The 11,460-nt window shown below is 33.8% G+C and overlaps 1 long non-coding RNA gene across 3 annotated transcripts in view; it reads right to left on the bottom strand.

The window, feature by feature from the left end:
- Positions 1 to 8,106: 8,106 nt before the first annotated feature.
- Positions 8,107 to 11,460, bottom strand: part of LOC149536151 (uncharacterized) — an 80,157-nt gene continuing 76,803 nt past the window's right edge. For 2 of the 3 annotated variants that reach the window (XR_016357795.1, XR_016357796.1), the window contains one exon: positions 8,705 to 8,975. This is a non-coding gene — a long non-coding RNA (uncharacterized LOC149536151). Of the gene's footprint in view, positions 8,976 to 11,460 lie in introns of all 3 variants that reach the window. The other variant, XR_016357797.1, reaches the window with a different exon arrangement.

Raw genomic sequence — 11,460 nt, 5'->3', positions numbered from 1 at the left:
TTTATTTGGTATATTATTTTAATGTTCAAAGTTACAACGGTAAAGTGACTATTTAAATTAAATATTATAATGTTTCATAAAGTCACTTTATAAAAAAATGAAGAGTCCCCCTTTTGAGTACATACATGGACTTTGTAAAAGGAAAAAAAGAGGTAATATTGAAACTCATTAATTATCCCACATTGGCAAGACGGAAGCGTGGAGCAAGTGAGGAAGGGATTAAAAGGAAGAGGATAGCTCTCATTTATTCATGCTTGGAAAATATCAAAGAAATTGGAAAATTTTCTGGAGATTATGTCTCAATAGTTTGAAGGACGAAATCCCTTCAAGCTGGAAATCTTGATGCCATTGAAAGATATGGTCTTGAGATTCAACATGGTAGCAGTCCGAAAAAGCAAATATGAAAAAGTAGCCCGAAAAAGTGGAATCAAAAAAGTAGGCTGAAAAAGCAATCCGTAAAAGCAGTTCAAAAAGTAGATCCGAAAAAGCAAAGCAGAAGGGGCAGCATTGAAGGAAATTATTACAGCCATCTACAACCATGTTCCTTTGTTAGTATTGCTTTTTAGAGTGTTATAAGTTTCAGCTGTAAGTGTGCATTATACCAGCATTATCATTTTGTAATCCATGTAAATGCCAAAAGTCTTGGCCATATTTCATGAGCATTGTATTAGAAATTTCATTGCAAATTAAGAAGATAATAGTTGCTGGTGTCATTTAAGCAATCCAATATCATTATTTATCAGCTAGTTAGTTTGCATACCAACTGTTTGTAAAAATGCCAGTTGGCTGTAGGTGTTCATTTCTCATGCTTAGATCATATATATGCATTGAATATTGTCAAAATTAGTAGCACACTCATGTTAGGCCATTGTGTAGTCCATTTGGAGTCTTTTAGCACAAGATTTTCATTGATGCAAATTAAAAAGAGTCATTTAAAGCTCGCTGAAAAACTATATCAGTCATACGTCCCTTGCATGTGAATTGTTTGATGAAATTCTTTGAGCTTTCATCAGCATTTTTTGAGAGCAGATTTGAGGAGGACCATTACAAATAAGGTCACATTCTAGAAAATTGCATTAGGACACATTTAAGAGGCAATTTCAAAAAATGGTAAAATGGAAGCTTAGTTTGCTTTATTGTCACAAGGTTGGGTACATAAGCAAAAACTACAAGACCCGAGCACCAGCACCAAGAAATGAACATATCAAAAGAAAAGGAAAAGCTGATCTAGAGCAAACAAGGAATGAGTTGAATAACCTGGGGAAAGAAGGTAGAAGCAGGAAATAGTGGAACAAGTGAAGCCAAGGTCACCTAATCCAATGGATTGACTAATCACACCACTTCTAACTAAGCAAAGAAGGTATGTAAGGAACTGTACATTTAAATGATAAATTATATATACCAGTTCTTAATAGAAGATATGTTAAAAGTCCATATATGCATAAATTATATACCAGTTCACAACATGCTAGATAGAATCCTTTTCTTCTATCCTAACAATGTGGAAGGTAACATTACTATTCAACACTCAAACTACTCGTACAAACTTGATCAGTGACAGTCATGAAATTGACATCAATAGTACCTAAGAAGAAGATTCTTTCAATGGAGATAGTTGGGGCAACCCCATTTATAGGAGCAACCATAATGATGGCTGGAACTAGTTTTTGTTGTGCATACACATCACTTCTATTTGCTCATAAGTCAATACTATATATCTGCTATACTTGTAATTATGTTATCTCTAGTTTGAAGGTAATTCCAGACTGAACTGCATGACATTTTTTGTGTTGTTTTTTACTTTGCTTTTGTATTCTAGTTGATATACTATCTCTAATACAAAAAAAAAAAACTCATTTTAGATAGCCTTATGCTACAATAGTTTCTATCTAATTTACTATTAACATTACTCATCACATCCACCTATCTATTTATCATTCAACCTAGCAATCCTCTAATCATGCTATGTACTATCCCTGACTTAGCAGGTTCTTGTGGCTAGGGTCGGTGAGCTCATAATTGTGACCCTTGTGAGTTGACAACGAGATTTGAGGGTTTCAGTTGTACATTTGTTATTTATAGTAAGTCTAATTTTGGTTAGTTTCTATTTTTGGCAATACAGTGTCGACGTAGTTGTCATCTACTCAGTCATCTACATAGGTTGGAGCTATTTAATGATGGATTTAGTATTTATTGCATTATTAAGAGGCTTCATTATTGTTAATGCAATTTATCTTATTATATGTTATAAAATGGCATTGTGGAGTGAAAGCCTCTTTAGGGAAAGGTGTGAAGTTGAAGCTAAGTTTCACAAATGAGATTATAATTATGGCTCTCATTTGAGAATTGGTTATCCTTAATTGTTATTTTCTTTTTGATATTATTGGTGAGGGTTCAAAGTCGAAACTATGCATCCATAGCTAAGGTATTAGGGATTGAATTCTTAAAATCATCTTAAGGTCTTCCATTACTATCAATACTATTCCTTGGAAGACATTTGGTACTGGACATTAAAACAATTTGTTAGGCAATATGGTGTATATTCACTCTAGGAGTTTGGTGTCCAATTTCCCTATTCTACGTGAGTTGTTTCTGCATTTTCAAATGCCAATTATCTATTAAGCATCAAAGTTTCTTGTGTTACTAGGCATAATTTGAAGGGAAACCAAGAACATTGTCCGGTTTGTTAGGTTGTTGTGTTGGGTAGTTGGTGTTGCACACAATAAACATGTTCTCCATTCGTCCATATGGTAGTGTGAGGATCCCATTCGCAGCAAGCAAAACGAAGCACAAGCATTTCGGGTGTAGAAGATGACACACATCTAATGTCTTTCATCCTATCCAAGGTCGAGAACATTAGAGATAATCTATAAATTAGGATCTTGATTTTTGACCTCCAAGCATCCATTACTATACATCTTCCAAAGCTCATCATCTAATTCCCAACCCAATACATCATCTAATCTCAATTCAAAACCCACATTAAAACATCATGAACTGGTTTGACCAAATTGTTATGGTAGTTCAAGCATCTATGTCAAACCCCATTACTAAAATTATATCATTTAATCTAATCTCCTATAATCCTCATTCATCCATGCCATTCAATCTAAAAACATATATTCATATCTTGGTCCAATAAGACCAAGATTTGTGACTAAGGAAAACCCTAATCATATTGAAGATGATGATGATCTTATTGACTATGAGCCCTGTGATGATAATGAAAGTCCCGATGATCTTCATAACACCAATTTTGATAAACATTCTCCAAGTTACCACATGTTTAAAACAATTCTTTTTATCCAACCAATGAATAGCACAAATTATCAAAAAGCACATCAATAAGCAACCCAAAGTAATGCTATATCTACATTGATGCATATCTCTCTATACCAATACATCCCTATTGATCACACTTATCCTACCAAGAATGCTATGAACCCTTGATCTAAACCTACAAACCTTCTAGCATAAGACAAAAATGATGAACAAATCCTTTGAACTTGGGGAAGTCAAAATTCCACAAGATTGTGACCTATCACATATTAGCAGACAAGATCCCTCATCCAACAATCCCACGTCATATAACTCCATGCCCATGTCATCCTCTAACACCTTGGAGGTTCCAACCTCTTTTCAATGCAATTACCTTAATTCTGTTGAACCATTAAATTGTTATTGCATACAACTTCGAATTTTTCAATCCCATAATTTGGAGCATGCTAGTATACATAATCCTTGAAACAAAGAGAAAACTATACCTTCTACTTCATCCAAAGATACCCTTCTATGTCAAGATCAAGGTATATTGTCCATTTTATCTCATAATAAAGATTAAGGAATTCCTCGCACTCCAAATTGTGACAAAAATACCCTTTTATCCCATCTTGTGATCCCCTTATCAAGATCAATTTGTCACTCACATCCCATCTAATGATATTCCTACACCTCATAAAAAACTCCCTTCTAATACATCACACAACAACCTTCCATGTCATGATCCCCTTACCAAGATCAAGAAGTTACTTCCATCATGTCCAATGATAATCCACCACCTTAAGAGAAAGATACATCATCAATCTCAACCAATGATCCTATTCCAAATTAAGATCAAGATATTTACACTCCACCACAATATCTTATTCCAAGTCAAGATCAAACCATCTATCCCAATGCCATGATCTCAATCCTCCTAATGCTCCTCATGATCCCTCTTCAATTCAAGATTATCGTACATTTTCATCTCCATGGCATGATCCCATCCTCTACAAGGTATTCATGAATCCCAAACATTAAAAATGTGTTCCTCGACTTTCATCCAATCTAAATTACTACATGAGCCTATCTCTACTTCCATATTATATTCTCCATATCAACATAAAAGTACCAAATCAACTTAAATTAATATTACCATGGACTTAGCTACTAAGATTATTCTTGGATCATTTGCACCCCTTCCATCCATCCCACATCCCGAATGCCTACATCAAAATCAAAACATCCTCATCTCCCACCTTCCACATCTGATAGGCCCTTCAAATTTCATATACTAGTCCATCTCTTCCATCCAGATATTTCAAAGTCAATTCCTTCACCCTTCAATCCATCTTGACTCCCTGCATTTCATCACCCATCATACCTAGAACAAAATCCTTCCCTCCTATCATACATCAATATAAACAAAGACTCCTATTTTTCCCCTACCACACATTAATATTAACAAGGCTACATTAACCAATATATAAGACCTCCATATCATTTTTACTTTATCCACAACTCCCAATGCTCTTGGAAGCAATTTGGATGCCAAATAAATAATGCATGAATTAAAAATGAAATACATCAAAAGATCAACACATAAACTCAAAATGATCAAGAAAATCCATTTATGATCCAAAATAAAAATAAAAATGAAAAGCACAATTGAAGGACGAGGCCACAAAAGCCCATAAAGAAAAGAAAAAAATTGAAAAATACACAAAAGCCCAAGAATCAAAAGCCACTAAATTAAAAATAATATGGGATTCCAAATTACTCATAGAAGAAATGAGATAACACAAAATCCAAATTGGCATCCAAACTTATTAATCCAATAGCATCTTTCACTCTAATTCTTCTTATAATCTACCTAAAATTACCTCACCCTCCAAATCCATCTTCTATCCTTATGTCCTAAAATCTAGATCCACCTCTCCATCTAATTTGACAAACAATTGTTCATAGCCCCACCTCCCCTCTAGGTATATTCCAATCATGGTCTTGACTCTTCCAATACCCATTTGTCCTTCATCCTCCACCATCGTCATTTAATCCAATTCTTCGTATAAATCCTTATACATCTCCTTTCCCCCATCCATTTCATCCCCCTTTCCATCATTCTACCAACTTTTATGATCATAAGTCCAATGGACATGGTCTACTATAGCACGTATTTAAGAGAATAATATCCATGAATACAGAAACTTCATGTCTCCATCACCAATCCTCTTGCACTCTACACTTTCATGCAAAATCTATGCACGTCCTACCATATCATTTCTTGCCATTTACTTATCCAACGTCCTATTTGAGTCTATCCCTTTTTTCCACCTATGAACTTGACAAGTCTAGAGGTCTAAATAAGCATTTCATGTTTGTATACCATATATTACCCACTTGATCTTATTGACATATATCTTTATCCCACACCCTCATTAATTGATCATTCATTTAATCCAGTCATCCTATAAGCTCAATCATCTCTCCCTTTCTTTGATCTTGATAAGGTTTGGAGGAACATATCTTAATCTTTTCCCATCCTATAATCATTATTAGGCAAGAAGCAAAATGTAACATGTCTATCCTATTCACTTTGTAATATCCTTTAGTCATCCATACCATCCATATCATTTCCATCAGCTTACTATTTTTCACCTCTAATTAGTTAAATCTTGATGAAGATATGGAAAATTATATGTGCACGCTTTGGAGAATCCAAACCTTACTTTGTCCACTATTCATATCCTTTATGTCTTGTCCTCGCATCTTAATATTCCTTACCATCTTCTATCCATGATTGCACTACCTCTAATTTGGGATATCTATTTCCTTTACAACATAGTTCTTGGAGTTCCCTCCTATCCTCTTCCTCCCAGCACCATCCATCCACTCAATCCTTTTGTCTTCTATCCACACAAGTTCTCCATCCTTCATCTTCTACCATGGCTTGGCTTTCCCTTTTCATTGGTTTTCAACTATTCCTTTATCCTAGGCTCTAGCCATCATATCCCCTAGACAAGCCTATTGAATCCCATTCTATCTAATCCATTTATCTTTGATCCAATCCATCCAATAAAATCAATCCTAATCCATGCAAATCAATCTTGAAATTTAGCCCACCATCATTAAGCAATCCATTTATTGAAATTCAAATCAGTTCAAGATCCATTTGAACATTGTCTATCAATTAACATTATAGGGATGTATCCTTCCCAATTTCAAGTGTTTTTGTATCGTAAACAATGCCTAATTGAAGTGTTGTCCATACCTAATTACACCTAAGTTTACCCTATCTTAAGCCATTAATTTAATAGTCTTTATTTATTTAATTTATCCATCAACTATGTTGTTATTTCCTACAACATTAATTGTGTACATATTCATTAATTTAAATTATTTTTCCCATCATTGCAGCCCTTTTTCATCATGTGACACTTGTCCCATGACCACAACTTCGGCCTTACTAATTCTCAATTCAATCATGCTATTTAATGTCCTCGATTTAGCCGGTTCCTATAGCCAGGGTTAATCAGATCATCATCATGACTCTCATGAGTTGACAGTGAGATTTCAGAGTCTCAGTTGTAGAGTCCCTATCTATAGTTAGTCTAATTTTGGTTAGTTGCTATTTCTGGCAATGCACTTTTGGCGTAGTTGTTGGTTGTCATCTACTTAGCCATCTCCCTAGGTTGGATCTATTTATTGATGGAGTTACTATTTATTGCATTATTATGAGGCTTCATAATTGTTAATGCACTTTATCTTATTAGAGGTTATAAATGGTGTTGTGAAGTTGAAGCCTCTTTAGTGAAAGGTGTGAAGCTAAGTTGCACAAAAGAGATTATAAATGACTCATTTTGAGAATCAATCATCCTCAATTGTTATTTTCTTTTTGATATTATCGGTAAGGGTTTAATTTTCAAATTGTGCACTTAATCGATAGCTGAGGTATTGTGGATTAAACTTTGAAAATCGTCTTGAGGTCTTCCATTACTGTCAATAAGGTTGCTTGGGAGACATTAGGTATTGGAGTTTTAAGGTAATTTGTTTTGCAATTAAGCGCATGTTCACACTAGGAGTTTGGCGTCCAATTACCCTGATTTGCATGATTTGTTTTTTCATTTTCAAACGCCAAGTTATCTACTAGGCATTGGAGTTTACCCTGTTACCAAGCAAGGGATATATCTCAAAGTTAGTGGCTTATCAACTTGCAAATTCAAACCCTTACTACAGCTCGTTAGCGGATTGAATTGGAAAAAAACTAGGTGCATAAACTGGTGATTGCTTGAACAATAGTGATGTGGATTGAGCTGTGTAAAGCCCTATTTATTTGATGTTGTAGAGAGTCATGTTTTGTCACCTTGGGTTGTTGGGGCTCAATGTTTAGGGCCTACAATTTTGTGATATTTGGTCAAATTTGTTCATTGAGAAATCAATTCTAGGTACACTATTATCATTATAATTCTTTATGTATTTACAGCATTGAATTAATCAAGCTTAAATTATATCTTGTTCAAGTTCCATCTGGTCATATTGTATGTTTCATCAATTCATATTTCCGTATTTTAATTTTCTATATACACATATTTGTAAAAACACACACAAGAAAAAACACAAAAATAAAATATTTTTACTTCAACTTAGCTAGAGGATATCAATCCATTAAGTAAAAGAGAAAACCAAGTGGAGTTAGGATGCTCTGTACTTTAACTGAACCAAAAAAGAAAAAAGGAGTTTTGGTGAAGGTCTTATTTGTTTATTGCATTTGTCTTCATTATTATTAATTCCCAATCTTATCTTCATAAGACTTTAAAAAAAAAACAAACATATATTTAGAGAAGGGAATTAAGAATAGGTCGACTTAGTAATTTTGGCCCTTAAATTGATTCTATAAATGTTTGGGATATTATTCCACACATCCTTGATCATATTCTAAATCATGTCCAAAATAAGACAACACAATAATCCTGCCCTTTTTATTTGATTTGATTAGAAATGTCATTGACACAATGGTATTTACTTGTGTTATATTCCTCTGTAATGAGAACTTGAGGCAAGAAATTATAGCTCCCTACTCGATTATTCTTGGCAATAAATTTTCTCTCTACCTTTTTTTTGTACTGAGCAGTAATGGTTGCTCGTTAATTTTCCATCCCGCCCCTTTCTACTTTCTTACTTTGATTTTTAAGTTTTGGCCTTCATGAGAGGAGACTTGTTATTAATAGAGCCTAAAGAGTTTGAAAGCATTAAAATGTGATAATGAGGTCTAGTCAATCCTCATGGGAGAAAATGATACAGCAAGAACCTGAGGGTACCCCTATTGGAGGTAAACTAGGTCCCTGCAAACAACCACATAGCGGAAACACAACTGTTACTAAAATTTTGCACACTTTTGAAATTTTAGTATGAGGACAAAAATGCGTGTTATTCATTGTGTGCCAAGAGAATATAAATGTCCTTGTATTTTTTATTTTCAAAATACAACTGATATTTACATAGAATGAAGTGAATATAAAATGCTGGAAATGAAAATCTCACACAAGTTGTGAGTCTGACTACTGCTTCTATACATATTGAAAATAAGAAAAACATAGCATAAGGAAGTAGAGTCAGAGGTAACCAATCATTGCCTTTCAGCCTTTGACTGGTTATGTGTTCTTTGTTGCCGCTCCTGGTCTAGCTCTTGATCTGATAGCTCTGTGATGTTCGTCTTCCTGCATGGAAAAAAATGGGGTTAGATCTTAAACGATCTAAGCAATGACTGGTTATTAACAACTACGTACCCACACATGCTATATGTTTCCTATTCTGAGTACATATAAAAACAGCAGAATAAATTTTAAGTGCTTCAGTGCAAAAAATCAGAAAATATAATGTCAAAGGGACATATTATTCCTGAGATATGAAACCTTTCATTATAATCGAGCGTAAGCATATTGATCTCAAAAAACAGTACTCTAAGTGTTCAAATGCAAATCACAGAAAGATAATTTATGAGTGTCACGAGCCCGTGCTCATAGATGATATGCTATAGGGTACACAAAGGGCTACAGCAAATAATAATGATTGATATTGCAGATTGCAGATGCATAACTTACTACAGGAAAGCATGAAAGATAACCAACAAGAAGTACTTCAAGCAATGCTGAAAGTTAAGGAATCTTCATTGCAAATGTAAAGCATGCTACAGGGAAATGTCTTTGAAAAGTCTCAAGATGCAGATATCGATGTATTTTTAAGGATAGACAGCTACAACACAAATGCACAGTTTGGAAGGTTACATTCAGCAACAAGTTTAAATAATCATTTACCAAGCTGAAGGATTTAAATGTACGAAAAACACATTTCTGAGATTGGCTAATGGTTAGTGACCAGTTAGGAATCATGCTGGAACTGCTGAGAAAAGCCTTAATACTTAACCTCAGGATTGCATTTAGTGTGGACTGCGAATGTTGCTAGAATCAACCCTGTAAATGTGGTTGTAACCGTTAAATCTACAAAGAAAATCACATTTGGATTTCATAATATAAGGTTTTCAGTCAAAACCAAACAGCACAGAAAATTCTCAAGTTCATTGTTTCAGTGATAGAAAGGGTTCCAAATTGCCATCGAAAGAGAGAGGTCATTCTTCAGATCAAAGTGAGATCCTATATTCAGCTGCAAATATTCTCAAGACAATTTAAGGGACTTGGTCTTTTCTTAAGCAAAAGGGATTAATTGGCGCCCTCAAGAATTTGAGTGAGTGCAGACAAGCATTGCGAAAGATTGAAAGAAATATTTTCTTGTAGAGATAAATATGTACAGAAAACCCTTATAGAGATAACAAGCCCCAGTTTTCTGTCACGAAGTAATCGAATGGTAGTTCAAAATGAAAGGCGCTCACAAAAAACAAACAATTTCCAGCAAATGCAAAATGGTGGACAGCGAAAAATACATTTACACCAACTACAGGAGAACCCAAGCTTTGGGTTTTGCTTGAATGGAATTACTATAAAACCTGCAAGTAAACCCGATTTGGGTTTTTTTTTTTAATGGGAACGAAATATAAGTTCCAAAAATCTATCTTGCTCCAACAAAACCCAAATATCTACAGAGCATAACCCATTCTACAAAAAATTAACTGGAATGTATATGTACAACAGACACAGCAAATATTTCACAGTGGCGGCATCAACATACATGACGGCATTTACAAGAAAAGAACAACAAAAACCTGTATGAAGGCATTTTAAAACTGAAAGATATATGCTATGCACATCCAACAAATTCCTTCCAAGCATCTAAGAATGTAATGGCCGCTCAAACAACAAAATAGATGCATCAAATTTCTTACCATGTTTCTCAAAGTCATAGTGAAATCCAAATTCGAAGTGCTAGCAGATGTTTTTCACGGTGGCTTCATCAAAATAGAAAGAAATCTATTCATGGTGGCCAACTCAAAGAACCAGTGAAATCCTTCATGATTTCTCCAGTAGGCTTCATAAATGGCGGCCACAAAAGAAGACCCAACAAAAGCACAGAAAATGGATGAAAAAATGCATAAGAGGCTCTGATTTTCCTCACAAAACCCTTGTTTTCCTTCATGGCAGCGAGAGCTCATCTTTCACAATTTGCAAAGTATAAAATGAGAAGTTTTGATGTGGTTTAGGGTATTCGTATGATACCTTTTAGAGCTTTCTCATTCCATCAATTTTTGTGGGATTTTTATTTTCATTTTCCAAGAGTCTTCTATTTCATGCATGAGCCTTCTTGCGTTTTGTTATAACTTTGCTAGGCTTTTGTAAAAAACAACCCAAGTGCCTTTCCTAGTTTCCTTTTTAGGTAAAATAAATATTTTATTTTTATTTATTTTTTAATATTTATTATAAACCTTATAAATTATACTTCAATAAATATTAACTGGATTAATAATGTTAAGTGATTTAATGTATCAGTCAATAACATTATTAACACAATTAATACTTATTGAAATATAAATTATAAATGTTATAATAAAATATTATTAATTTAAAAATTAAATATTTTATAATTTATTTATCTAATTGATGTTAATAAATATTGACTAGATAACTAAATCACAAAATATTTAATATTAATGATAAGAATAAGATATTTATTTTACTTTTAAAATAATTAGAAGGATCTTGGGATATTTTGCAAAGTTTTAACGAGTCATATGTTGATAAGACTTGGAGGCCA

The sequence above is a fragment of the Cupressus sempervirens genome, chromosome 10 (assembly GCF_028749045.1).
Source record: "Cupressus sempervirens isolate cs-2001-9-10 chromosome 10, ASM2874904v1, whole genome shotgun sequence".
Taxonomy (NCBI): Eukaryota; Viridiplantae; Streptophyta; class Pinopsida; order Cupressales; family Cupressaceae; genus Cupressus; species Cupressus sempervirens.
This window is presented reverse-complemented; position numbering and strand designations above follow the sequence as displayed.